We start from the raw sequence: 27,504 nt of genomic DNA, 5'->3' as shown, positions 1-27,504 counted from the left end.
CTGGGTGGCTCAGTCATTAAGCGTCCGCCTTTGGCTCAGGTCATGATCCAAGGGTCCTGGGATTGAGTCCCGCATTGGGCTTCCTGCTCAGTGGGGAGCCTGCTTCTCCCTCTCCAACTCCCCCTGCCTGTGTTCCCTGTCTCTCTGTGTCTCTCTCTCTGAAATAAATAAATAAAATCTTTGAAAAAGAAAAAAAAGTTGGATGCTTAACCAACTGCGCCACTGAGGCGCCCTGTCATCACTTAAAAAAAAGGGGGTGGGCGCTTGGGTAGCCAGGTCGTTAAGCATCTGCCTTCAGCTCAGGTCATGATCCCAGCGTCCTGGGATTGAGTCCCGCATTGGGCTCCCTGCTCGGCGGGAAGCCTGCGTCTCCCTCTCCCATTCCCCCTTGCTTGTGTTCCCTCTCCCGCTGTGTCTCTCTCTGTCAAATAAATTAAAAAAAAAAAAAAAAAGGCTAGATTCTCATTCTTTTTAAGAACCTAAAGACCTTCCAAAGATTCTCCAGTTGCATGTGAGGAACTCGAATAAATATTCTTCTCTGTAATAACAGAAGCTGTATTTATTAAGTGCCAGGTTCTTATCATGTTCCCTCATTTACAATTCAGAACAGTACTTTAAATTTAGTATTACCATTCTGATTTCCCAAGAGAAATCTGTAAGTAATTAGCTTACAGACCACGGTTTGGGGCAGAACTAGTTGTCCGAATGTACTTTTACAATCTGTTGCTGTATATTCCGAGAAAGATATAGGCAATCTTGGTTTAGAAAGAAGTATCTGCGAAAGCCAGTGTTTCTCCCACCCCCCACCTCTTTCCTCCTAGAAATGGAGCCTGTTTTTCCCCCCTTCTGCAGCCAGTGGTCATAAACAGAAAGCATGGCTGGGGTGCAATAAATCTGGAGGCTGATGATACGTGACTGTTCAAGAGTTGTGGGAAAGGGAGCCAACCTCCCCTACTGCTGCAGTAAAGATCCTTATTTTCAGGCTTTGGCGAGAAGATCCTCATAGGTGGAGGGGAGATGAGGAGAGCAGGGAAGGAGGCTCTGTGAGGGAGAGAAAGCTCTTGCTTCTCAGTGCTGTCTCTGCCTACAAATATACCAAAGTGGAAAAAGGCCGCACTTATTTCAGGAATAATGGATTTGGAGAGCCTGTTTTTGTACTACCCGTAAAGTAAGAATAGTTTTTACATTTTTAAGTGGTTGCAAACAAATGTAAAAGAATAGTATTTTGTGGGCGCTTGGGTGGCTCAGTTGGTTAAGCAAGTGCCTTCGGCTCAGGTCATGATCCTGGAGTCCCGGGATCAAGTCCCGCATCGGGCTCCCTGCTCAGCAGGGAGTCTGCTTCTCCCTCTGACCCTCCCCCCTCTCATGTGCTCTCTCTCTCTCTCTGTCATTCTCTCTGTCTCAGATAAATAAATAAAATCTTCATAAGAAAAAAAAGAATAGTATTGTGTGACTTGTAAAAATTATATTAAATTCTGGGGCATCTGGCTGGCTCAGTGAGTGGAGCATGTGACTCCTGATCTTGGGGTCGTGAGTTTGAGACCCGTGCTGGGCACAGAGATTACTTCAAAAAAATGATATGAAATTTAAATCTCAGTGTCCATAAGTAAAATTTTGCTGGTACTCATCCACATTCCTTCATTTATATATTGTCAATGGCTGCTTTTGCACTATAATGTCACAGTTGAATAGTCATGTCAAGAGAGTATAGGGCCCTATCAAGGCTAAAATATTTAGTACCTGACCTTTTGTTTTGTTTTAAAGATTTTATTTATTTGACAGAGAGAGAGCGCTAATGTGTACAAGTAGGGGAGCACCAGGCAGAGGGAGAAGTAGTTTCCCTGCTGAGTAAGGAGTCTGATGCAGGACTCGATCCCAGGACTCTGGGATCATGACCTAAGCCAAAGGCAGATGCTTAACTGATTGAGCCACCCAGGCACTCATGGTATCTGACCTTCTTTTAAGCCTTTTTATTTTTAATTAATTAATTTATTTATTTGACAGAGACACAGCAAGAGAGGGAACACAAGCAGGGGTAGTGGGAGAGGGAGAAGCAGGCTCCCCACTGAGCAGGGAGCCGATGAGGGGCTTGATCCCAGGACCCTGGGATCATGACCTGAGCTGAAGGCAGACGCTTCACGAGTGAGCCACGCAGATGCCCTTTATTTTTTTTATTTTTTTTTTTAAAGATTTTATTTATTTGAGAGAGAGAATGAGAGAGAGAGAGTACAAGAGAGGGGGGAAGGTCAGAGGGAGAAGCAGACTCCCAGCTGAGCAGAGAGCCCCATGCAGGGCTCGAGCCCAGGACCCCGGACCCTGGGATCATAACCTGAGCCGAAGGCAGCCACCTAACCGACTAAGCCACCCAGGTGCCCACAAACCCCAATGTTTTATTATGTGCACAGAGAGGCCCAATAATGAAATTGAGAATTAAAGAAATAACCAAGGTAGGTAGTTTTTATACTGTTTAGACAGAGACAATATATCTGAGGAATTGACAATACAAAGAAAACTTAACTTGGGGAGCTTCAATCAGTAAGAAATTCCAAATAGAATTTGGGCTGGGGTGGTAAATTAGTAGAAAGTAACAAAGGTTGTTTCTACCTTTGTTACTTCTACAGGCTCCTGGGCTTTACATTTCCAATCTCTGGTGGTAAGGATGCCTCCTCACCTCCTGGTACAGGGAGGCTACCTTTCACATGGGAGATTTATTTTCTGCTTGCAGGGGGACAGAGGAATGTCTGAGTGTCCTTTTTGCATAGGCTGTCTCTTAAGTAAATATATATATATATATCTATATTTTAAAGACTTTATTTATTTGACAGAGAGAAATACAGTGAGAGAGGGAACACAAGCAGGGGGAGTGGGAGAGGGAGAAGCAGGCTTCCCGTGGAGCAAGGAGCCCAATGTAGGACTCGATTCCTGGACCCTGGGATCATGACCTGAGCCGAAAGCAGCCGCTTAACGACTGAGCCACCCAGGCTCCCCTAAATTTTTTTAAAAAGATTTATTTATTTATTTGAGAGAGAGAGAGCCCACGTGCACACACAAGCAGTGGAAGGGCAGAGGGAGAGGGTGAGAGGCAGAAAAGCAGACTCCCTGCTGAGCAGAGTTCAATGCTGGGGGCAGGGGGTGGTGCTCCATCCTAGGATCCTGAGATCAGGACCTGAGCCCAAACCCAGTTGTAGAGGCTTAACCGACTGCGCCACCCAGGGGGCCCCCTTAAGTAACTTTTATTTGGGGCCCCCTGGGTAGCTCAACGGTTAAGCGACTGCCTTCGCTCAGGTCATGATCCTGGGGTCCTAAGGTCCAGCCCCACATAGGGCTCCCCGCTCAGCGGGGAGTCTGCTTCTCCCTCTGCCTCTCCCCCTGCTCATGCTCTCTCTCAGTCTCAGATGAATAAATAAAATCTTAAAAAACAACAACTTTTATTTAAATTAATCAATATCCCAAAGTGGCACATTTGGGGGCAGCCTGCCCTTGGCCCCTACACCTGCAACGTGCTTTTTCTCCATTTCCCTATACAAGTTTATTCTCTTCTTTGACGCCTCCATCCTTACTACTCTTCCACTCCCAACCTTGCCATACGTTTCTCAGCATCTTGATTAATTCAGAATCATTGCTTTTCTATCTCTTCCCCTAACTGCGAGTTGTCCCTCGTTTTCACACACATTCTGCTACCCAGCTTCCATGTCCCCTCTTTCCCCAGCCTTGCACTCTGCTGTGTTTCTCCTAAGGTCTCGATGCCCCTTTCCACTTTCATTCTTTTCACTGCATACCCTCCTTGGGCAAAACTGGTCCAAGAGCAGGCACGGAGGAAAAGACCGCGTGCAGGTGACTCTGTGGGGCCCAGCCCCTCCGCCCGGATTCCCGGGACGGTGACGGGGGCGGGGGGCAGGATGCCTGCGCGCCGCGGGCGCCATGACACTCCGCACGTCCCGGGCAGTGACGGGAAGGTGACGCTGAGCTCTGAGCCGGCCACCCGGCCACCCGCCGCGCCCGCCCTTCCGCTCCGCGGCCGAGGGCTAGCGGGAACCGCCACCCCATTGGCCAGAGAAAGTTACAATTTCCAGGAATCGGAGGCATCTCTAGAGAGATGCAAAAGTTTATACAAAGGTTTTGTCTCAAGGGCAGACGTTCTTGTTCTGCACAACTAATCCCCAAACATCCCTTTTGGCATCACTCATTGGTTTCAGTCCGCAAGCCCCTACTCCTCCATTTTGCCCCGACAATCATGCCTGTTTACCCTCGTGTCCCATCTGGTCTTTCTTCGTCTCTTATTTTCTCACCTCTTATCTACCCCCCCTTCTCTTTTCTTTCTTTTTTCTTTTTTTTTTTTTTAAGATTTTATTTATTTATTTGACAGAGAGCGAGACAGCGAGAGCAGGAACACAAGCAGGGGGAGTGGGAGAGGGAGAAGCAGGCTTCCCGCGGAGCAGGGAGCCCGATGTGGGACTCGATCCCAGGACCCTGGGATCATGACCTGAGCCGAAGGCTGATGCTTAAGGACTGAGCCACCCAGGCGCCCCCGCTTCTCTTTTCTATGTACGGTCCACATTTCACAGGTCACCTGGCCTCGGATCTTTACAAAATTCTTCTTCATGCCCCTGCAGCACCTTGATTCTGTTTTTTTATTAAAGTCAATTTCATGTATAAAACAGATACAATTCATACATTTTAGGTGCACGAATCATGACTTCTGACAGATATATATACCCAGGCAAACACTGTAGCCCTGTAGATCTGCATCTTAGAAATTTCCCTTAACATCCTGATCCTTGCTGCAGTTACTCTTTCTTCAGTTGTACCTTGTATTTATTCCCAAGCATTATATTTATTAAGTACCTTCTATGAAACAAACACTGATGTTACAGAAATAAATAAGGGCAGCACCGTTTAAAAGGGGAAGCACATACAATGCGACTCATGCTTTCTGCTCTCCCTCCACTTAGTATATATTTCTAATAATCCCTCCTTTTTAGACCCCCTGACAACTTGGTCACCTGACTAAACCTTCCTGAGAAATAAATGATTTTTTTCCCTCACTTTCCTTTTTACCTAAGGAAGGCCGAGCGTGAATGCAACACACCAGACACAGAATCGCTGCTGAGTAGAAAGCAAGGTGAGAAGGGTTCCACATTAGGGAGAATTCCCTAGAGGGCTAGGAAGGGGCTTGCCCTAGCCTTGTGGGAATATCTCCCGCACTGTTTCAAAAACAAGTCAAGTCTGGAAATACAGCAGTAAAGGCTACTGGAAGGCTCCTTGGCAGGGGGACGGGAAGTGAATCCCTGGAATGGACTCATAAAAGAAAAGGTCAGCAGGGACAACTGAGTTTAATGAGTCATATTAGAAAAGATGGGAAAGTACGCAACTGACAAGACACAAAGAAAATGTGAAGGCCACACCCCCCAAAGAGTATGATGTATGGGGGAGGGTGAAAAATCAATCTAAGAAAAGCAGGCTGGGCACCTGGGTGGCTCAGTCAGTTAAGCGACTACCTTCGGCTCAGGTCATGATCCTGGAGTCCCAGGATCGAGTCCTGCATCAGGCTCCCTGCTCAGCAGGGAGTCTGCTTCTCCCTCTGACCCTCCCCCCTCTTGTGCTCTCTCTCTCTCTCATTATCTCTCTCTCAAATAAATAAATAAAATCTTAAAAAAAAAAAAAGAAAAGCAGGCTTGGGGCACCAAGAGAAAAAATAAGAAAAGGAACAATAAAAGCAAAGACTTGTTGCAATGCTGATGTAAACCTGGTCCTCTTCCTCACCAGTGACACAGGGTTTCCACTTCCCTTCATAGGCACATATTACTCAAGTCTAGAAACCAAGAGAGCCGAACGAGGGGATGACCTCTAGATCCACATATCAGATGTTCAAGTCACAAAACCAAGCCTGTTTGATAGGCTGCTAGAAACATTTCAACAAAAAGAATGTGTTTTCTAGTGGGCTCAGAATTGAGGGTGAGTTCTTTCTTTATGCCTTCTTTTTCTTTTTTATATATAATAAAGCAGGTAAAAATGCACAAAGGTGAGGATCTACATCTGTATGCACCTGTATAACCACTATCCAGATCCAGATCCAGATTCTAGACCACTTGTTGCTCCCCAGAAGGTTTCCTCGTGTCTATACCAGTATATAGCCTCCCTTCCCAGAGGTAACCACTATACTTATGTCATCATTGATTAATTTCCTATATATAAATGGAATCCTTTCATATAGTATGTACTCTTGTGCTACCAGTTTTTTTTCACTCAACATAGTGTCTGTATTTTTTTTTTAAGATTTTATTTATTTATTTGAGAGAGAGAGAGAATGAGAGATACAGAGCACGAGAAGGAAGAGGGTCAGAGGGAGAAGCAGACTCCCCGCTGAGCGGGGAGCCTGATGCGGGACTCGATCCCGGGACTCCAGGATCATGACCTGAGCCGAAGGCAGTCGCTTAACCAACTGAGCCACCCAGGCGCCCCATAGTGTCTGTATTATATAGTGTATATTAGTAGCTCATTTCTTGCTATTGCTGAGTAGTATTACATTTGTGGATATGCCAAAATTTATTTATCCATTCTCCTTTTTCTTTTTTATTTATTTATTTTTTTGGTTTTTTTTTTTAAAGATTTTATTTAGTTATTTGAGAGAGAGAGAGAATGAGAGACAGACAGCATGAGAGGGAAGAGGGTCAGAGGGAGAAGCACACTCCCCGCTGAGCAGGGAGCCTGATATGGGACTCGATCCCGGGACTCCAGGATCATGAGCTGAGCCGAAAGCAGTCGCTTAACCAACTGAGCCACCCAGGTGCTCTCTTTTTTTTTTTTTTAAGATTTTAATTTATTTATTTGACAGACAGAGACACAGCAAGAGAGGGAACACAAGCAGGGGGAGTGGGAGAGGGAGAAGCAGGCTTCCTACAGAGCAGGGAGCCCGATGTGGGGCTCGATCCCAGGTCCCTGAGCCAAAGGTGGAAGCTTAACGACTGAGCCACCCGGGCGCCCCTATCCATTCTCCTTTTGATGAACACATTACTGTTTCTACTTTTGAGATATCACAAACATTCTTGGCATTTGCCATATGTATGAATTCTGTTCTCTTGGTTATATACTTAGGAACAGGATTGCTGGGTTGTATTTTTTGGTCAATAAGTAATCAATTCTAAATAAAAACAAGTGAGCTACATCTGTGTCTTAATATGTGTATGGTATTTTAATAAACAATTTTTATACAGATTGTTTCAACTGATCTTCAAAACATTTTTGTGAAGTAAGTGGAATAGGTCATATTATCTATCTCCATTTTACAGGTGTAGAAACTGAAACAAGGACAATTTAAATGTCCCGTTTAAAGTCATAAAATTAACACATTCTGAATTAGAACAAGAAACAACATTTTCTGATTCCTAGTCAAATTCATTTTTCTTTTTATATTCCTCTTACTTCACTGGCCTCATGTGAAGGGAGAGGTCACCCAAATGCCCACTCTGCCCTGGACTGTCCCAATTTTAGCTCCAAAAGGGCCTGGGCAAGTGGGGGACGGTTGGTCACTCTACAGAACAAAGAAAGTTGTCAAACGGATATCACACACAGCTTGCAAAGGAAAAAACAAACCTGTCTGAGTCAGCTCAATTGTCCTCTTCCAGTCCCAGAGAAAAAATATTTTTAATCCGAGAGTAATGCAGTTTTCACACATTTATGTCCTACGTATGTCAACTCTTTTCCTTGACTTTGGAAATCATCTAGACTAGTGCTACTCAAATGTGGTCCATGGATCAGCAGCATCATCTCCAGGGAGCCTGCTGGAAATACAGATTCATACCCCTTCCCCAGCCCTCCCTGCAACCCCAGGACTATCCCAGTCGCTATGGGTAGGGCTCTGGAATTTGTGTTTAACAAGCTCTCCAGGTTAGGGTCAAGGGAAGCTGTAGGAAAAGGGAGCTTAAAAGTTTGAGAAGCCCTGATCTAGCCAATTTCCTTTAAAGATATACAGATACCTATTTGGTTTTAAAGATCTCTGGGCAGAATGATTCTACTACCTCACATTCCTTAGTAAAACAAATTCCATTGTTTGTAAATCCTTTCTTTAAAGTTGGTTTTTTTTTTTTTAAGATCCATTTATCCACTTGAGAGAGTGGGGAGGAGCAGAGGGAGATGGGAGAGAGAAAGAATCTCCAGAAGACTCCCCACTGAGTGTGGAGCTGGACATGGGGCTCAATCCCAGGACCCCAAGACCAAGAGACCAAGACCTGAGCCGAAATCAAGAGTAGGATGCTTAACGGACCGAGCCACACAGGCGCCCCTGTAACACTTTCTTGCTTGCTTATTAAATCTCATATCTAACATTCCGGTCCTACATGAGAGTGCGCAATATCATTAAAGTATTTGTTGTCCTTTTTTTTTTAAGATTTTATTTATTTGACAGAGAGAGAGAGAGAGAGAGAGAGAGAGAGAGAGAGAGGGAGAGAGAGAGAAAGAGAGAGAGAGAGAGGGAGAGAGCAAGCACAAGCGGGGGAGGGACAGGCAGAGGGAGAAGGAGGTTCTCCACTGAGCAAGGAACACAATGTGGGACTCGATCCCAGGACCACGGGATCATGACCTGATCCGAAGCCAGACACTTAACCAATGGAGGCACCCAGGCGCCCCGTTCTTGTCCTTTTTTTAAAAAGATGTTATTTATTTATTTGAGAGGGAGAGAGAGCGTCTGTGCTCGGGAACAGGGGGTGGGAGGGGGGAGAGAGAGAAACAGACTTCCCACCGAACAGGGAGCCTGATCCCAGACTCAATCCCAGGACCTTGGGATCATGACCTGAGCCAAGGGCAGGGTATCGACTTAACCACCTTTTTTATTTGTCCTTTTCTGAAAAGGCCATTCCAAGTGTTCTTCATTATCAACTAATGACCACTTAATAACCACTTAATGTCCAGAATGAATCCTAGGGAAAAACTATAGTACATCTAAAGAAAGACCTTGTGGGCGCCTGGGTGGCTCCGTTGGTTAAGCATCTGCCTTCAGCTCAGGTCATGATCCCAAGATCCTGGGATCGAGTGTGGCATCAGGCTCCCTGCTCAGCAGGAAGTCTACTTCTCTCTCTTCCCGTCTCTCCACTGCTCCTGCTCTCTCTCAGATAAATAAATAAAATCTTGATTTTATTTATTTATTTATTTGACACAGAGAGAAAGAGCACAAGCAGGGGGAATGGCAGAGGGAGAGGGAGAAGCAGGCTCCCCGCTGAGCAGGAACCTGAAGTGGGGTTTGATCCTGATCTGAGCCGAAAGCAGGTGCTTAACTGAACCACACAGGTGCTCCTAAATAAAATCTTTAAAAAATAAAAATTAATAAATAAATGAAGACCTTGTGGTTCCAATGGGAATATACATGAATCTTTAAGAAAATTACTTTTCAAGTTTAACATTATCAGAAACTATACATGTGTAAGAATTATGAAGCCTAGAAACAGAGAAAGAAAGACTAGTTAATTTGAATCACTGGGGAGGGATAAACAGATGACGGCTTAGCATAAATAGAAGGAATCTGCTGAATGAGTATGCTAGCAAGGGCTGGGTTTGGCCCCCCAATTTGTGTTCCCTTAGGTTTTTGTGTGACTTCGCTGGAATCCACCCACATAGTTTGTTTCTACTCTGTTCCAAGACAGTTGTCCTCAACTCCAATCCACTTTCTCCTTGTCCATCTATTCTAGGCTCTCTCTTCCTTCCCTTTCCCTTCATTCTTCCCCAGGGAGGGGTTGCTGTGGAGATGAAATCATGGTAAGCCAGCTGGTAAGAAAAACTGTGACAGAAGCAGAATGGGAGAGAGGGCAGAGAGGCAAATACAAGATTAAGACAAAAGAAAAAGACACAGACACAGATGAGACTTGAGGCATAGGTAATAAGATGCCATCAACCACTTACTTACAGAGATGGATGGGGACATACTGCCCACAGTTAGAGGTGCACAGGCATAAGCAAAGCCAGGGACCTGAAATACATGTGGAGACGCAGGAGGGGAGACACAGAGTCAGGGGCCGAACCAGATCACACCGGATCCCGGTGAAAACAGCCTCACACAGAACGTCACCGAGAAGAGCGGCAGTTGGACGGGTGTTTCTTTATCCTCCTATGCCTTCCTGAGTCATTCTTATTTCCAAGGAAGGGTCCAGTGGGAGGTTATACAGAGGGTAACCTGACTTCTGTATTGTTTTTCACTTCCTTTTCTTGCTTGTGGTCTTCTGCGAGGCATCTCCCAAAGACAACAAAGGCTAAGTCAGACCTTTCCCTTAGACCTAACCCTTTTGGTCTCTCGACTATTCCTCCTTCCCTCTTTTCAATATTTGTATCTCAAAATTTCTACAGTTCTTTGTCTTTCTTGCTCTTTCTTCTTTTCTTTCCATTTCTCCCAGGTTACAAGCCACCATCTCGATGCTCCTTTTGTGTATCCCATTCTCTTTTCCAATATCTCCCTTTTCCTAAAGTCAGGTTTGTCCCCACACCCTAGCCAGAAACTTGGCTTCTTTCAATTCCATTTTTCATTTTCACCTATTAGCTGCATGCTTACCTGGACCCCTTTATCTTTGGATAAGATAACATCTAATAAAAGCAATAAGAAACGATGGTTTTCTGAATACAGAATTTTTTTTTAAGATTTCATTTATTTATTTGACAGAGAGAGCACAAGCAGGGGGAGTGGGAGAGGGAGGAGTTTCCCTGCTGAGCAAGGAGCCCGATGTGGGGCTTGATTCCAGGATCCCGGGATCATGAACTGAACCAAAGGCAAATGCTCAACCAACTGAGCCACCCCGGTGCCCCATGGATACAGAAAAATAATTTTTTTTTAAGATTTTATTTATTTGACAGAGAGAGGCAGCGAGAGGCAACACAAGTGGGGGGGGGGGTGGAAAAGAGAGAAGCAGGCTCCCCGCGGAGCAGGGAGCCTAATGCGGGGCTCGATCCCAGGACCCTGGGATCATGACCTGAGCCGAAGGCAGACGCTTAACAACTGAGCCACCCAGGTGCCCCTGAATACAGAAAAATTTTAATGAGTTTTTAAAAAGGCAATGTTGAGAAAAATGAAGATATATACATAAATACGTTTTCAGAGAGCCTACAAAATGCACAGCTTTCTTCTAAATAATGCAGAAGACCCAAAGTCCCTCCCCTCAAGTTGGTTACAAGCTGGCCATTGAGGGGACAAGACAAAAAAGTTCTGAAGGCAGCCAAAGTGTTAAGAGATTCTGTTCACGTGGGAAGAATCCAGAGAGCCTTCATGAAGATAGAATTTGGACTAGGTCTGGACAGGTGACTGAGAGAGGAGAGAAGAGAGGCAGAGATTACCGAAGGGCATTTCAGGAAAATGGAATGGCCCCGGCAAAGGTATGGTGGTAGGAAGTTTGGGCAGAAGGTCGGGAAATAGGGCTTTGACCAATTTAGCTGAAGAGCAGGGTGCCTATAGGAGTCTAGGGAGAGACAATGCTGTAAAGCAAGTTCAGGCGATGCTGCCGCAGTCTTTAAATACCACACATGCTACTTTGACTCTATGCCCTTAGGTGGGAAATGAAGTAAAATCTTAACGCATTTTTTCCTGTTTTACAGGACTATTTGTCCTCCAGAGATACCAGACGTGTCACTTTTAGCTTACACGCTTTGTCCCAACTAAAATACGCTCTCTTCGTTCTGAGCTTTTTCTAATCCCCTCCTTCCGTTGCTTCGCCCAACCGTACCCCTAAACCCCAAACTCTGTTCTTTCATTTCACTATCCTATCCACTGTTTGTCAGAAGGCTTTCTGGAGAGAAACCAACCTGGTGCGGGGGTGGTGGAAAGCACTTTCTGCAATCCATCTTCTCTCACTTCTATTTTTAGAACAAAGACAAGGCTGAAAATTAGAAAACCCAGGTAACCTCAGCTCAGACTATGGTCCCAACCTGCTCTGCTACAAACTAGCTAGTGATTAGTTCAACCAGTGTCTCCGACCGCTCATTCTAAAAGGTGGTCTTTTTAAAATTTATTTTTATTTATTTTTTTAAAAGATTTTATTTATTTATTTCTTTGACAGAGAGAGACAGCGAGAGAGAGGGAACACAAGCAGGGGGAGTGGGGGAGGGAGAAGCAGGCCTCCCGCCGAGCTGGGAGCCCGATGCGGGGCTCGATCCCAGGACCCTGCGATCATGACCTGAGCTCAAGGCAGACACTTAACCGACTGAGCCACCCAGGCATCCCTAAAAGGTGGTCTTAAGGCGGAAGGAGAAAGACCTAGCTGTGGTATTCTCTGCAATCTCAAGAGTTCCACAAATATACCACCCATACAAATACTTAGTGATTTGTTACCCCGAGGAAGAAAGGTGACAAATTATAGAAATGTTTTGACTATTAATTAGGTATTCACTTATCATTCCCCTTTCAAATATACACTTGAAATTTCCAGGTTTTTAGAAGTTTCCTTGGTTCATTTATGTGCCTGGTATATATAGATACATTCAATAAATATCTGAACGAAAGAATGAATAAATCAATTTCCAACTCTGAACAAAAGGTATAAGGGGAAGGATTATTTTTACCACCAGATTCTGAGTGGTGACACAGCTGTAATTTGAAAAATTAGAAGCATCTGAAGAGAGCTACCTGGTTGTTCTTTTTGGGCATGGCTGAGGAAAGTATTTATTTCTTCCCTTTTACTTTTTAGTTTCCATCTGCCCTCACTCCTTTCAGGTACTTGGAGAATGAAGCTCTTTACTCCTGTCTCATTATTTCCTCTTTGATCTTGACACCTGGGGTCCATACCAAGAAACGAAACATCCCCAGGAAAAGACAAGCACGTTCCCACCGTAGAGGACGTGCAGTGAAGAGGATTCTTTTGGCTCCCACACCTCTGCCTCGAAGAACAAACAGTGATGGGACAGTGACTTCTGCCCCGCCTGTCTCACCAGTGACACACTAGGGAGCTTGATGAGCATAGCCGCATCCCAAAATAGCTGCATGCCTCACTGGGGCACCTGAAAGATGAGGGCCACAAAGCTTCCGGTTTACCTTGTATTGTATTTATCTAATATGGAGAGGTGACCGAAGAAAAGCAGGATTATCCTCTTCTCAAGAAACATGACCTTTCTACTGGAAAAAATGAATGAGATATGGGGAAGAGAAACTAAAGGCCAGGAAGGGCAATGAGAAAAGTGAGAGTAAATTTTTCCTTTAAATAAAAAGCATAAAAAATGCCCAAATTTGATCACTGAACACTACTTAATATTCTCTTTTTTTACACTTGTTAATATTCTAACAATTATGGAGCCTGGGAGACAAAAGATTATAGGAGCACCAGGCTAGCTCACTTGGAAGAGCATGTGACTCTTGGTCTTGGGGTCATAAGTTTGAGCTCCATGTTGGCTGTAGAGATGACTAAAAAGACAAATAAATAAACTTAAAAAGCAAAACAAAACAAAGAAAAACCTGGGAGGTACGAAAATTTTTCAAAGTGAGAAAAAGTAGTGCTTCATTATTTTCCCATTAAGTTCTATAAAGATTACTAACAGATGGTTGGCATGCAATAAAAGGAAAGAGGACTGATTAATTGGATGCAGAATTAATTCATTAAGGTTACATCGTGTCAATTTTTAACCTAAACTCTTACTAACCTTTTTTACAATAAGGTTAACCAAAAATAAAAGAAAGAAAAGAAAAAAAATCAGAGAAATACTACAGACCAAGGTTTTAAAATCTAGGGTACTATACGCAAATAATGAGTCATGGAACACTACATCAAAAACTAATGATGTAATGTATGGTGATTAACATAACATAATAATAAAAAAATAGGAAAAAAAAATCTAGGTACTATTGTGGGCCAGGTAATTCTCTGTTATTGGGGTTAGCCTGTGCCCTGTGAGACGTTTAGCAGCATTCCTGGTCTCTACTCACTAGATGCCAGTAGCATTTTCTTTGCCACAGTCACAGCAACCAGATATGTCCCTAGAAAAATGCCAAGGGTCCCTGGGGAGCAAAATCACTGCTGAGTGAGAACCATTCCCTTAGGAAATCTCTCATGAGATCCTTGTGTAAAAGACTGCAAGACCTCACCCATTTGGAACTCAACTATTCGGAAAACAAACTTAATTTGTTTTTGTTTTTAAAGGTTTGATTGATTGATCAGAGAGAGCGAGCGTGTGTGTGCACACGCAGGTGTGCACGCTCAGGGGGAGGAGCAGGCAGAGGGAGAAGCTTCCACAGGACTCCATCCCAGGACCCTGGGATCATGACCTGAGTCGCCCAGGCGTCCCAAACTAACCTATTTTGTATATAAGCTGTATAAAACAAAGGAAAAAAAAATTTTCACTAGAGTGCAAAGCCTTCTTCATAGGAGGGCTCTGTTGGCCCCTCTAAGAAACCATACTCTTTCTCTCTTTCTAAATGACTATAAAATATTCCCAACATACAATACAAAATGTTAATAAGTGATACAGAGCCTAAGTTTGTTATCTGATTTCCAAATCAGCAACACTATATTAAAAGAAAATTAGAAGAGATGTCTTATGCCACATGCAAGGGCCCTAACACACTAATGACAGCAAGAAAGGAAACTGACAAATTATAAAAAGTGAACAAACATAGGGACGCCTGGGTGGCTCAGTTGGTTAAGTGTCTGCCTTTGGCTCACGTCATGATCGCAGGGTCCTGGGATTGAGCTCCCTGCTCAGCAGGGAGTCTGCCTCACCCTCTCCCTCTGCGCCTCCCCCTTACTCTTGCTTTCTAACCCTCTCTCAAATAAATAAATAGCATCTTTTTAAGAAAAAGTGAACAAACATGTTTTTGAAAGAATAACAAATCAGAGGGATATTAGTCCTGTGTTTGGGATATGTTCTCCGGATCACTTTAGTCCTTGACATTCTACTTTACAAAAGACATGACTCTCCCTGTCTCTTTCTGTCAAATAAATAAAGAAAATCTTTAAAAAAGAAAAATGACATGACTAGGATGATGAAGTATCTTGAGACAAGGTAATGAAGAGCAAGCAGCTGAGGGAACTAGTGTTATTTAGCTTAGAGAATCAGAGTATGGCAGATGACATGATAACTTTCTTCACATATTTGTTGTGCTTCCCAAAATACGCATTTTTCAGTAATCCCAAATTGAAGTAGGTATCCCATTTATATTACATTTTTAATCATCTCAATGTCATAGAAAGAAGTTCCTAGTAATTAAAGCTCTCCAAAAACGGGCTGCCTTGTAAGGTAATGAGTTTCTCACTGCTGATCTGATTGCCAGAGTCATCCGTCTATTGCCTGTCTGCTCGCTCTACTTTTCACTTTCTGCTTGTCTTTTCCTGCTGCCAATGAAATTCTAAAGTACCTCCATCCTGAAATACTTTCATTCTTCCTATACCTCAGCTTCTCTAAAGTACTCTGTCAAGGTACTCTTCACTGTTGCCTTCCTCCAAAGAGTGATTTATACTACCTGTTTCTATTTCTTTCCCTCCTATTCAGCATCAACATATTTCAGAATAGCTAGCGGTCTGCACAGAAGTGCAGACCTCTATATGAAATTACATACCTGTCACTAGCAATATCTTTGGTATGACTAGAATTTTATTTATTTTATGAAATAAGGCTATCACCTATACCTATGGCTACATGCTTGTGGGAAGGTATGGTTTCCCTGCAAAAAAGTAGACTTTCTTTCATCTGGAGAAAAGAGGTAGGTCCATAAAAAGGAAACCAGAACTCTTACACATATGTATAAGGAAACTGGACCTTGTTCCCTTAGACTTTGATGTGTTTGAGGACCCTCCCAAGAGGTACAAGGTTGGCCTCTGATAAATGGAACTAGGCCAAGAGCTTCTCAGCAAGATAGGTCTTCCACGAACCAGTTCACTCAAGAGAAGTACCTATTAATCCTAAGTTTTGTAATGTTCTTTTTTCTTCTTTTATCTCCTTACCTTTGGAAAGTCTTGCTATGACATTCCAGGCTTCTCTCAGTTGTATTAAGTATTGGAGGGTAGAGACAGAATTAGAGGAAAAGAAAAGCACGCTGCCCTCCTTGTGCTCCTTCCTTGAGGTTACCAAGATGGTAGGTACAGTCTTTAGCAATAATTTCCGAAGAAAAAATGTTTTTGCTTGAAGGTGCAAGCATTCTTCCCCACATTCCATTGCAACCTCTCTGCTGAAGCTTCAGTTTCAATAAAGACATAAATAACCTAACGTAAAACCAGTGACCTTCTTAGCTATTGTCCAATGGAAAGTTTTTTCATCATTTAAACTGTTATGAGCCCCCCAATCTCTCTCAGTTCCCACACCATTTTCTAGGTAGTCTTCAACTCTTCTAATTCTTAGTTCTACTTTTTTCCCCCCTTGGTTCTTCTTCTTCAATGACTCTTAAACACCAGGTTCATCTTCGAACAGCTTCTCGTGTTCTCACCGTCTCTCACAGAAGAAGGGACTTCTAAATTTCATTTTCACTCCAAACATTTTTTTTTTAAGATTTTATTTATTGATTGTTTTGAGAGAGAGAGAGAAAGAGAGCACAAGACAGGGGAGGGTCAGAGAGAGACGCAGACTCCCCACCGTCCCACTGTGCAGGGAGCCCGACACAGGGCTCGATCCTGGGACTCTGGGATCATGACCTGAGCCGAAGGCAGACGTTTAACAGACTGAGCCACTCAGGCACCCCAAACAAACTTTTGAATTCCAGACCAAATGTATAATTGCCTGCTATGAATCTCTACCTGGATATCCTATAAGTACCTCAAGCTCAACATGCTCAAAACTGATCTTCCAAATCTGCTTGTGCTTTACCTCCCCTAATTGATTTCTCCGCTTGGATTAATGGCATTACTAATTATCTAGTTCCTAAACTAAAAATTCTGATGCTTCTATCTCCCTCACTTTCAAGCCATCAAGTACTTTCAAATCTGCTTTCAGAAAATGTCCCTTAATACTGGACTAGTGGGTGCCTGGGTGGCTCAGATGGTTGAGCGTCTGCCTTCGGCTCGGGTCGTGATCCCAGGGTCCTGGGATCGAGTCCCGCATCGGGCTCCCTGCTCCTTGGGAGCCTGCTTCTCCCTCTGCTTCTCTCTCTCTCTCTCCCTCTGTCTCTCCTGAATAAATAAATAAAATCTTAAAAAAAAAAAATACTGGACTAGTTAGGGACACCTGGGTGGCTCAGTCGTTAAGTGTCTGCCTTTGGCTCAGGTCATAGTCCCGGGGTCCTGGGATCAAGCCCCGTGTCGGGTTCTCCGCTCAGCGGGGAGCCTGCTTCTCTCTCTCCCTCTGCCTACCTCTCTGCCTATTTGTGCTCTCTCTCTATCTCTCTGTCAAATAAATAAATAAAATCTTAAAAAAAATACTGGACTAGTTATTGAACAAGATCAAATTTTATTTTTTTATTTTTTAAAAGATTTTGTTCATTTATTTGGCAGAGAGAGAGAGAGAGCACAAGCAGGGGGAGCAGCAGGCAGATGCATAACCAACTGAGCCACCCAGATGCCCAAGATCAAATTTTATTTTGAAAATGGTGCTGTTTTGGGCATCTGGATGGCTCAGTTCATTAAGCGTCTGCCTTTGGTTCAGGTCATGATCCCGGGGTCCAGGGATCAAGTTCCGTGTTGGGCTCCCTGCTTCTCCCTTTCCATCTGCCCCTCCCCCTGCTTGTGTTCCCTCTCTCACTGTCTGTCAAATAAATAAATAAAATCTTAAAAGGAAAGAAGGAAAGAAAGAAGGAAAGAAAGAAAGAAAGAAAGAAAGAAAGAAAGAAAGAAAGAAAGAAAGAAAGAAAGAAAGAAAGAGAAAGAAAGAAAGAAAGAAAGAAAGAAAGAAAGAAAGAAAGAAAGAAAGAAAGAAAGAAAGAAAGAAAGAAAGGAAGGAAGGAAGGAAGGAAAGGGTGCTGTTTACAACTGGATATCCATGAACATAAGAATGAAGTTGGACCCCTTCCTCACACTAAACATAAAAATTACCTCAAAATGGTTCACAGATCTAAATGTAAACCTTTTTGACCTGGGTCAGGTGAAGCTTTTTATAATATCAAAATTAGAAGTAATGAAAGAAAAATGAGATAAATTGGACTTCATCAACATAAAACTTTTTTGTTTGAAAGGATACCATCAAGAAAGTAAGAGAATAACCTATATAGTGTGAGAAAATACAATTCATATACCTGATAAAGAACGTATCTAGAATATATAAGAATTTACAACTTGGGGGGCACCTGGGTGGCTTAGTCGGTTGAGCGTCTGACTCTTGACCTCAGCTCACTCAGGTCTTGACTCAGGGTTGTGAGGTCAAGCCCCATGTTGCTCCATGCCCAGCATGGAGCCTACTTAAAAAAAAAACAAACCAAAAAACCCAAAAAACAGAATGTACAACTTGGGGCACCTGGCTGGCTCAGTCAGTAGAGCATGTGACTCGTGATCTTGGGGTTGTGAGTTTGAGCCCCACATTGGGCATAGAGCTCATCCCCCCAAAAAATTTTTACAACTTAACAAAAAGATAATCCAATTTAAAAATGAGCAAAGGACTTGAATAGACATGTCTCCAAAGAAGATACACAAATGGCCAATACGCAAAAAACATCTTTAGTGTTTGAGGAAATGCAAATTGAACTCATATTGAGATAATGAGATGCCAATTTACATGGACCAGAATAGCTATAAGAAAAAAAACAAAATAACAATTGGTGTTCCAAGGATATGGAGAAATGAGAACCTTCACAATTACTGGTGGGTATGTAGAATGGTGTGGTGCTTTGGAAAATAGTTAAATACAGAGTTACTATATGACCCAGCAATTTCACTCCAATGTATATTCCCAAGGGAACTGAAAACCTATGTCCACATAAAAACATGCACAAGAATGTTCATAACAGCATTATTCATTATAGTCAAAAATGGAAGAAATCTTGGGGCACCCGTGTGGTTCAGTCGTTAAGCGTCTGCCTTCAGCTCAGGTCATGATCCCAGGGGGCTGGGATCAAGCCCCACATTAGGCTCCCTGGTCAGCCAGGAGCCCGCTTCTCCCTCTCCCGCTCCCCCTGCTTGTGCTCCCTCTCTTGCTGTCTCTCTCCCTGTGTCAAATAATTAAATAAAGTCTTTAAAAAAAAATGAAGAAACCCAAATGTTCGTTAAGTGATCAATGGATAAATAAATGCAGTATAATCATCACATAATTAAATATTATTTACTCATAGAAAGGGATGAAGTACATGTTACAACATGGATGAACCTTCAAACATCATGCTAAGTAAAAGAGGCCAGTCACAAAATGTCATATATTTTATGATTCCCTTCATGAAATGTCCAGAATAGGCAAATCCACAGGGACAGAAAGTAGAGTAGCGGTTGCCAACGGCTGGGAGAGGTTAAGGAGGAATGCAGAGAGAGTGCCAATGATTATGGGGCTTCTTCTGGGGTGATAAAATGTTCTAAAATTGATTAACGGTTGCAGATCCCTGTGAGTATATTAAAAACCCTTGAATTGTAACGCTTTAGGTGAATTCTATGCCCCATGCTCATAGTCACTGCTTTAATGTGCAGTGAATACTAACTAGTCTCATTTTCTTCAACTTCCCCAGGTATAATCACAAACGTCACAACACTATAGTTGCCTTTTAAAAAAGATTTTATTTATGTATTTATTTATTTGAGAGAGAGAGCTTTGGCGGAAGGGGGAGCGAGGAGCAGAGGGAGAGGGACAAGCGGACTGAGCTGAGCACAGAGCCCGACTCGGGCCTTGATCCCATGATCCCGAGATCATGACCTGAGCCAAAATCAAGAGTCAGACACTTAACCCATTGAGCCACCCACGTGCCCCTATAGCTGCTTTTTCAAATACAAATATTTGGGGCACCTGGGTGGCTCAGTTGTTAAGAGTCTGCCTTCGGTTCAGCTCATGATCCCAGGGTCCTGGGATCGAGCCCCACATCAGGCTCTCTGCTCCACGGGAAGCCCGCTTCTCCCTCTCCCACTCCCCCTGCTTGTGTTTCCTCTCTCGCTGTGTCTCTATCTATGAAATAAATAAAATCTTTAAAAAAATAAAAAAATACAAATCTGTTCTAAGGAAAACATGTAACATGAAAATTATAAAGGGTAAACCTTATAAATATGACCACATAAAATTAAAACTTTCTATTGTGATAAAACACCATCAAATTAAAAAAAAATTGGCAAAGGGGCGCCTGGGTGGCTCGGTTGGGTGACTGCCTTCGGCTCAGGTCATGATCCTGAAGTCCTGGGATCGAGTCCCGCATCAGGCTCACTGCTCAGCGGGGAGTCTGCTTCTCCCTCTGACCCTCCCCTCTCTCATGTGCGCTCTCTCTCTCTCTCATTCTCGCTCTCTCAAATAAATAAATAAATAAAATCTTTAAAAAAATTGGCAAAGAAGCATGCAACTCATAGGACAAAGGCTTAATTTTCATAATATACAAAGAAATCTTTCAGAGCAATAAAAAAAAGCAAACAATAAAAGACAGTAATATGCCAAGCACAGGAACAAGCATTCGTATAGGAAGAATCAGTAATGGCCCAAACAAAAAGACATTCAAATTTAGTAACAAAACAAAGGAAAACAAAAAGGGTTTTCGTTTTGTTTTGTTTGTTTTGTTTTCTCCTATAGGGATTGGTAAAAATTATGACAACCTGACGACCGACAATACCGAGGCCTGGCTGAAGTTTTAGAAAATAGACACTTGGAGTAAATGTAAAATTTGTAAACCTTTTTAGATAGCAGCTTGACAGTATCTACTAAAATTTGAATATTTATACTTTTTGACCCATGATTTTTACTGTGCAGGGATTCTACAAGATACTGCCATAGTATATACAGATTAAAGTATAAAGATGATCACTGTAGCATGGAGTTGGAGGAAAAGTCTAGAAACAAGACAAATGTCTAAGGAAATTTATTTTTATTTTTTTAGGATTTTATTTCATTTATTTGACAGAGAGAGAGACAGCGAGAGAGGGAACAGAAGCAGGGGGAGTGGGAGAGGGAGAAGCAGGCTTCCCGAAGAGCAGGGAGCCTGACGCGGGGCTCGATCCCAGGACACTGGGATCATGACCCGAGCTGAAGGCAGATGCTTAACAACTGAGCCACCAAGGCACCCCTAGGAAACTTATGTTTTTTTAAATGTTGCCTAGCGTGCCTGGTTGGCTCAGTAGGTTAAGCATCTGCCTTCAGTTCAGATCATGATCCCAGACTCTTGGGATCAAGTCCCGCACTGGGCTCCCTGCTCAGCTGGGAGCCTGCTTCACCCTCCGCCTCTGCCCCTCCCCCTGCTTGTGCTCTCCCCTTTCTGCCAAATAAATAAATAAAAATCTTTAATCTCACCTTGCACTATTACACCCCCTTACTTATCAGTTACAACATTGATATTTTTTTCAGTTTCCCAGGAAATACTCTGTTGCTTAGGGCCCTATAAATATGTTCCCTCTGCCAAGAATGCTCTTTTCTTCCACAGCTAGCATATTCTTTTAGGTCCCAGCTTCAATGTCACTACTAAGAAAGGCCTTCCCTGCTCACTCTTCCTAAAGAAGATCCTTCTTTGTTAATTTGTTTTAAGTGCTTGTTGCTTCCTTCAATGCCCCACTTGGTACCTCCTGTGGTGTGGGCTTTCAATAACTATAGAATGAATAAATGTATAGTTATCAATAAAATACTATGTCATTATTAAAAATAATAAAATTTAAACTATATATATTGACTTGAAAACATGTCTAGGTATATGTTTCTTCACTGTCTATTTTACTCTTTTTTTTCAAGTAAGTGCTATACCCAACGTGGGGCTCGAACTTAAGACCCTGCGATCAAGAGCCTCATGCTACATTGGCTGAGCCAGCTGGGCGCCCCTCTTCACCGTATTTAATATATGTTCATTGTAAAAAAAATGATATATGTTAAAATATATATATATTTATTTATTTTTAAGATTTTATTTATTTATTTGACAGAGAGAGACACAGCGAGAGAGGGAACACAAGCAGGGGGAGTGGGAGAGGCAGAAGCAGGCTTCCCAGGGAGCAGGGAGCCCGATGCGGGGCTCGATCCCAGGATGCTGGGATCTTGACCTGAGCTGAAGGCAGACACCTAACGACTGAGCCACCCAGGTGCCCCTAAAATATATATTTAAAATAATATATGTTCATTGTAAAAAAAAGTAAAAAGTACACTATATTTGTGTACTTTTTATATTTAAAAGTAAAAAGTTAAAGACTTGCACTGCATTCCTATTCAATTTCAAGATTAACTGGTTAAACTCTGGGGGTGTGTATACACAATACATGACACACACATATATGTACAGATATAGATGAATACATACACATGCTCTCTGTATATATGTATAATTTAAAAAATGGTGTTATATAAATACATATATCATTTCACCATTCTGATATTTTTTCACTCAACAATGTATCACGAACATTCTTTTATATCAGTACATTTCCATATGCTACACAGTGGCCCATAATATGGTAGTGGACACCATAATTTATTATCCATTTAGGATGCATTGCTATTGCAAATAATGCTGCAATAAACATCTTTGTCCATTTATCCTTGTGAACTTCTGAGAGAATTTTGTAGGAAAAATTTATAGATAGGAAATTGCTACTTGAAAGGTAGTTATATTTTAAATTTTGAAAAGAATTGGTAGATTCCCCTTTCCGAAAGTACTAATTTTATTCCCACCAAGTGTGTAGAGTATCTTATTATATTTCCACCCAAACTAAATATTAATCATTCTTTTTTTTTCCCCGAGAGAGAGCTAGCACACATACAAAGGGGGGAGGAGCAGAGGGAGAGAGAGAGAATCTTAAACAGGCTCCTCACAGAACCCAATGCAACACGAGGCTCAATCTCATGACCCTGAGATCATGACCTGAGCCAAAATCAAGAGTTGGGCACTCAACTGACTGAGCCACCCAGATATGCCCCTTGATCATTCTTTTAAATTTGTCCAGTCTCATAGGTAAAAATAGGATATCATTTCTATATTGATTATTATTAATGCAGTAGAATATATTTAATATGCTCATGTTTTTGTTGTAGTTGATTATGTTTATGTGATCTGCCTCCTCATAGAAGATAGTCACTAGGGGCACCTGGGTGGCTCAGTCGGTTAACCAACTGCCTTCGGCTCAGGTAATTATCTCAGGGTCCTCGGATTGAGCCCCATGTTGAGCCCCACGTCCAGCCCTACGTCTGGTTCCCTGCTCAGCAGGAGTCTGCTTTTCCGTCTCCTTCTGCCCCTTCTCCCCTCTCCACCACCCCTACCCAGTGTGCACGCATGCGCTCTCTCTCAAATAAATAAATTAAAATCTTAAAAAAAAAAGAAGATACTATTACTTCCAAAAGGGCAAAGTATGGTTAGAATGATTTCATTCTTATGAATGAATGAGTTATATATAAACACATTACACACATGTACATGTGCACAGGAAAAAATATGGAGCACTATACCAAATGGTTAACTCTAGTGAGTGGGATTATAAAAACCTTGCAGTACTTTATCTGACATATATTTTTCTGGAATAAATGAAGAAAGAAAAAAAAGTATTAAGCATGCTCTGTTTGGTAGTAACAAATAATAGAGAAAAACATTTTTATTTTTATTTTTATTTTTTGAGAAAAACATTTTTAAACACTGATCTAATTATATCACTGCTGTGTTCAAAATTCTTCAATGATTGCTTCCTGCAGTATAAAATTCATATTGATTAATGGAGTACTCCAAACCTTACACAACTGACCTTTATTTTCATCCTCCTCATTCACTCCTACCTAATCTGATCACACAGACTACCTCTGTACTTTTTTAAAAAAAATTATTTATTTATTTATTTATTTATTTATTTATTTATTTAAGAGAGAGAAAGAGAGGGTGCAGGGGGAGGGGCAGAGGGAGAGGCAGATAAGCAGACTCCCTGTTGAGTGGGGAGCTTCATGCCGGGCTCGATCCCAGGACCCCAAGATCATGACCTGAGCCAAAATTAAGAGTCGGACGCTTAACTGACTGAGCTGCCCAGGCGTCCCACTTCTGTACTCTTTGTGTCATATTTTCTCTCTCTGTAATATAGTTATTTACTGTTTCTGCCAGGTGCCATACCTTTAAGGCCCAGCTCAAATGTCCCTCTACTTGTGCTCTTTTCTTTTTTTTTTTTAAAGATTTTATTTATTTATTTGAGAGAGAGAGAATGAGAGAGAGAGCGCATGAGAGGGGGGAGGGTCAGAGGGAGAAGCAGACTCCCGGCCGAGCAGGGGGCCCGATGCGGGACTCGATCCCGGGACTCCAGGATCATGACCTGAGCCGAAGGCAGTCACTTAACCAACTGAGCCACCCAGGTGCCCCACTTGTGCTCTTTTCAATACTCAGAAACAATTAATTATGCTCTCCTGAGGACTTACACAGTACTTTTTTTTTTTTTACAGTTCTATTATAGGCCTAGCCATAACCTTGTTATGTATGAAACTTGAATGCACATAGTCATTTCTTTAGTTTCCCTTCATTTTCCCCGAGCACTGATTAAAGGGCCTAGTATTATAAAGGAGCAGTTATGTGGGGCAGAATGGCAATAGACCAGGTCACTACAGAATTATCAGTCTTAAGAGAGATAGAAGCATAAGAGACCTATGAGACTCATAAATCCCATGGTGACCCCACAGAAGACTGTGCAGATTGTGTCTGCACCCCCCAGATTACCACGTGCATGGGAGTTTATGTGAATGCTTCCCCCACACCCCAGCCATGCATGACTTCCTGTCTCATGTAGGGACTTGGGGGAAAGATATAAATTCAGGCAGAAGGAAGGGTGTGGCAGTGTCCGGGAAGGCTTCCTCTTTGAGAAGTTAAGTTGAGAAAGACCTGAAGGCTTGCTACTAGTTGCCCGGACAATATAGGGGGGAGGGAGATAGGAGAAAATAGTGTTCTGGGTTGAGGGTACAGTGTAAGGAGGAGCTTGAAGGATAGAGTATGGTATGTTTGTGATCCTGCAGAAATTTCTGCATAGAAGTATAGAGGGCCAAGGGATGCGAACAGGCTGGGAGGCAAGAAGGGATCATAACACAAACAGCCTAATATGTTAGGTTAAGGAGTTTGGACTTTCTTCTGAGTACCACAGAGAGCTAGCAGGTTTAGCACACTAATAACATGAGCATGAATTTTAGAAAGATTACTGACTAAGATTACTAAAACTCTTTAGGGGCTTTTATACAAAAGATGACAATGACTTGAACAGAGGTCCTGGCAGTGGGCTCAGAATACCACGTATCGAAAAGACTCAAAACATAAACCTCACGCAAACCTCTATTTTCAAGTAAATTTCCTTGAGAGGCAGATCTTATGATTTCTTGTTTGATTTGGTTTTTCTTAAACTTCAGACGGCAAAAATAAGATACAGAAATAGTTGTGACAAAGCAGGAAAAATAATACAGAACCTGCCCTGGGGGTATTCAGTCAATAAACATTTACTGATCAACTATTTTATATTGAGTCTTTGGCACAATTCTCTGTAAACCCATAGACAAAATTCTTATGACTTCAAGCCACTGGTAAGCTTCTAGATATGTGCTAGCTGATCATGGAGAAGAGCTTTTCTGAGAGCTGGTGGCCCTCCTTGCAGAAGAAAGTCTTTTAGAAAATATTTCAGCTAATCTCAGTTTGTTTCTCCAGAACAGAGACAAGGTTACATAATCATTAGAAGATCAGGTGCTGACTAACGGCATTTACTCCCCTTTAGCATTCATGACCTTGAGTTCTATTGGTTTGGGAAGAATAACCTCTCGTTTATCCACTACAAAGAGCCTGTGTGGATTGACCTCTCCCTCTCTCTCATGTTGGAAAGAGCTAGTCTTCCCTCTGGGGCGCCACACTTTCACCATGGGGATCTCCCCACATCTGGGGCATGTTTATTTTCATCTCTAATTGTTCCATATCACTTTCTTTCTCCTGCTTGGCTTTTATCATTGCCACTTTGGAGTCATAGATAACACTTTATAACCTAAGAACAAAAACTATTTGGAATGTTGGGTACTCAGGGAGAGATGTCTGGAGGGGAGCCTAGGCAAGAGAAGGGGAAAGGTGAGGCACGCTGACACCCCCTGGCAGTAGGTAGGGGAATCTCCATCTGCAAAGTCCTGGAGACAATGGTTCTTGCTTATGGGTCAGAGTCAGGTTCTGAAAACTCAAAAAATTAGACAATCTCTAAGATCTCTTCCCATTTAAAAATTTTACAATTCTCAATGTGAGATTTCACCAACATATCTATTCATAAGGCTTATAGGTAAAGAGAAATAAATCATTCTTCACTGAAATTAGGATTGAGGACTTGAGACTCTGAAAAATCTGGGAATAATAGAAGTTAAATTTCTGGGATTTCCTACAGTTCCTTCAGTAGATTCCTGTAAAAGTTATCCAAAACATTCAACAACCTTTTGCCTCTAACTTTCAGCTCCTCTTAGAATCCAATCACCAGTGACACAAAATTACAGGCATACCTTGTTTTATTGCACTTTGCTTTGCTTGCTTTACTGTGCTTTGCAGATATCACATTTTTTATAAATTTAAGGTTTGTGGCAATCCTGTGTTGAGCAAGTCTGTCAGCAACGTTTTTCCAACAGCATTTGCTCACTTGGTATCTCTGGAACATTTTGTAATTCTCACAATATTTCAAAACTTTTCATTATTATTATATTTGTTATGGCAATCTATGATCAGTGGTCTTTGATGTTACTATTGTAACTGTTTTGGGGTGCCCCCGAATGTGCCCATATAAGATGATGAACTTACTGGATAAATGTTAGTGTGTCCTGAGTGCCCCACTAACTGGCCATTCCCCTGACTCTCTCCCTCCCCTCAGGCCTCCCTATTTCCTGAGACATAACAATACTGAAATTAGATCACTTAATAACCCTATGATAGTCTCTAAGTGTTCAAGTGAAAGGAAGAGTTGTAAATCTCTTACTTTAAATCAAAGCTAGAAATGATTAAGCTTAGTGAGGAAGGCATGTTGAAAGCTGAGATAGGCCTCTGGCACCAGTTAGCCAAGTTGTAAATACAAAGGAAAAGTTCTTGAAGGAAGTGAAAAGTGTTATTCTAGTGAACAGAGAAATGATAAGGAAATGCAACAGCCTCATTGCTGATATGGAAAAAATTTCAGTGGTCTGGATAGAAGATCAAACCAGCCACAACATTCCCTTGAGCCAAAGCTTAATCCAGAGCAATGCCCTAAGTCTCTTCAATTCTAGGAAGACTTGAGAGAGATGAGGAAGCTGCAGGAGAAGAGTTTGAAGCTAGCAGAGATTGGTTCATGGGGTTCAAGGAAAGAAGCCGTCTCTATAACATACAAGTGCAAGGCGAAGCAGCAAGTGCTGATGTAGAAGCTGCAGCAAGTTCTCCAGAAGATCTAGCTCAGATCATTAACGAAGATGGCTACACTAAACAGATGTTAAATGTAGACAGACTGCCTTTTATTGAAAGATGGTGTGGGGAAGCCTCTGTGGCTCAGTCAGCTAAGCGTCTGCCTTTGGCTCAGGTCATGCTCACCAGGGACC

At 42.4% G+C, this 27,504-nt stretch overlaps 1 long non-coding RNA gene across 2 annotated transcripts in view; it reads right to left on the bottom strand.

Annotated features, from left to right (window-relative positions):
• Positions 1-809: 809 nt before the first annotated feature.
• Positions 810-27,504, bottom strand: part of LOC141371934 (uncharacterized) — a 50,003-nt gene continuing 23,308 nt past the window's right edge. Inside the window, exon 3 of one of the 2 annotated variants that reach the window (XR_012377285.1) lies at positions 810-1,084. This is a non-coding gene — a long non-coding RNA (uncharacterized lncRNA). Of the gene's footprint in view, positions 1,085-12,114; positions 13,367-27,504 lie in introns of those variants that run through there. The other variant, XR_012377284.1, reaches the window with a different exon arrangement.

Source organism: Callorhinus ursinus, unplaced genomic scaffold, assembly GCF_003265705.2.
Source record: "Callorhinus ursinus isolate GAN/ISIS: 27379988/994484 unplaced genomic scaffold, GSC_fseal_2.0 scaffold132, whole genome shotgun sequence".
In the NCBI taxonomy this organism is placed as follows: Eukaryota; Metazoa; Chordata; class Mammalia; order Carnivora; family Otariidae; genus Callorhinus; species Callorhinus ursinus.
This window is presented reverse-complemented; position numbering and strand designations above follow the sequence as displayed.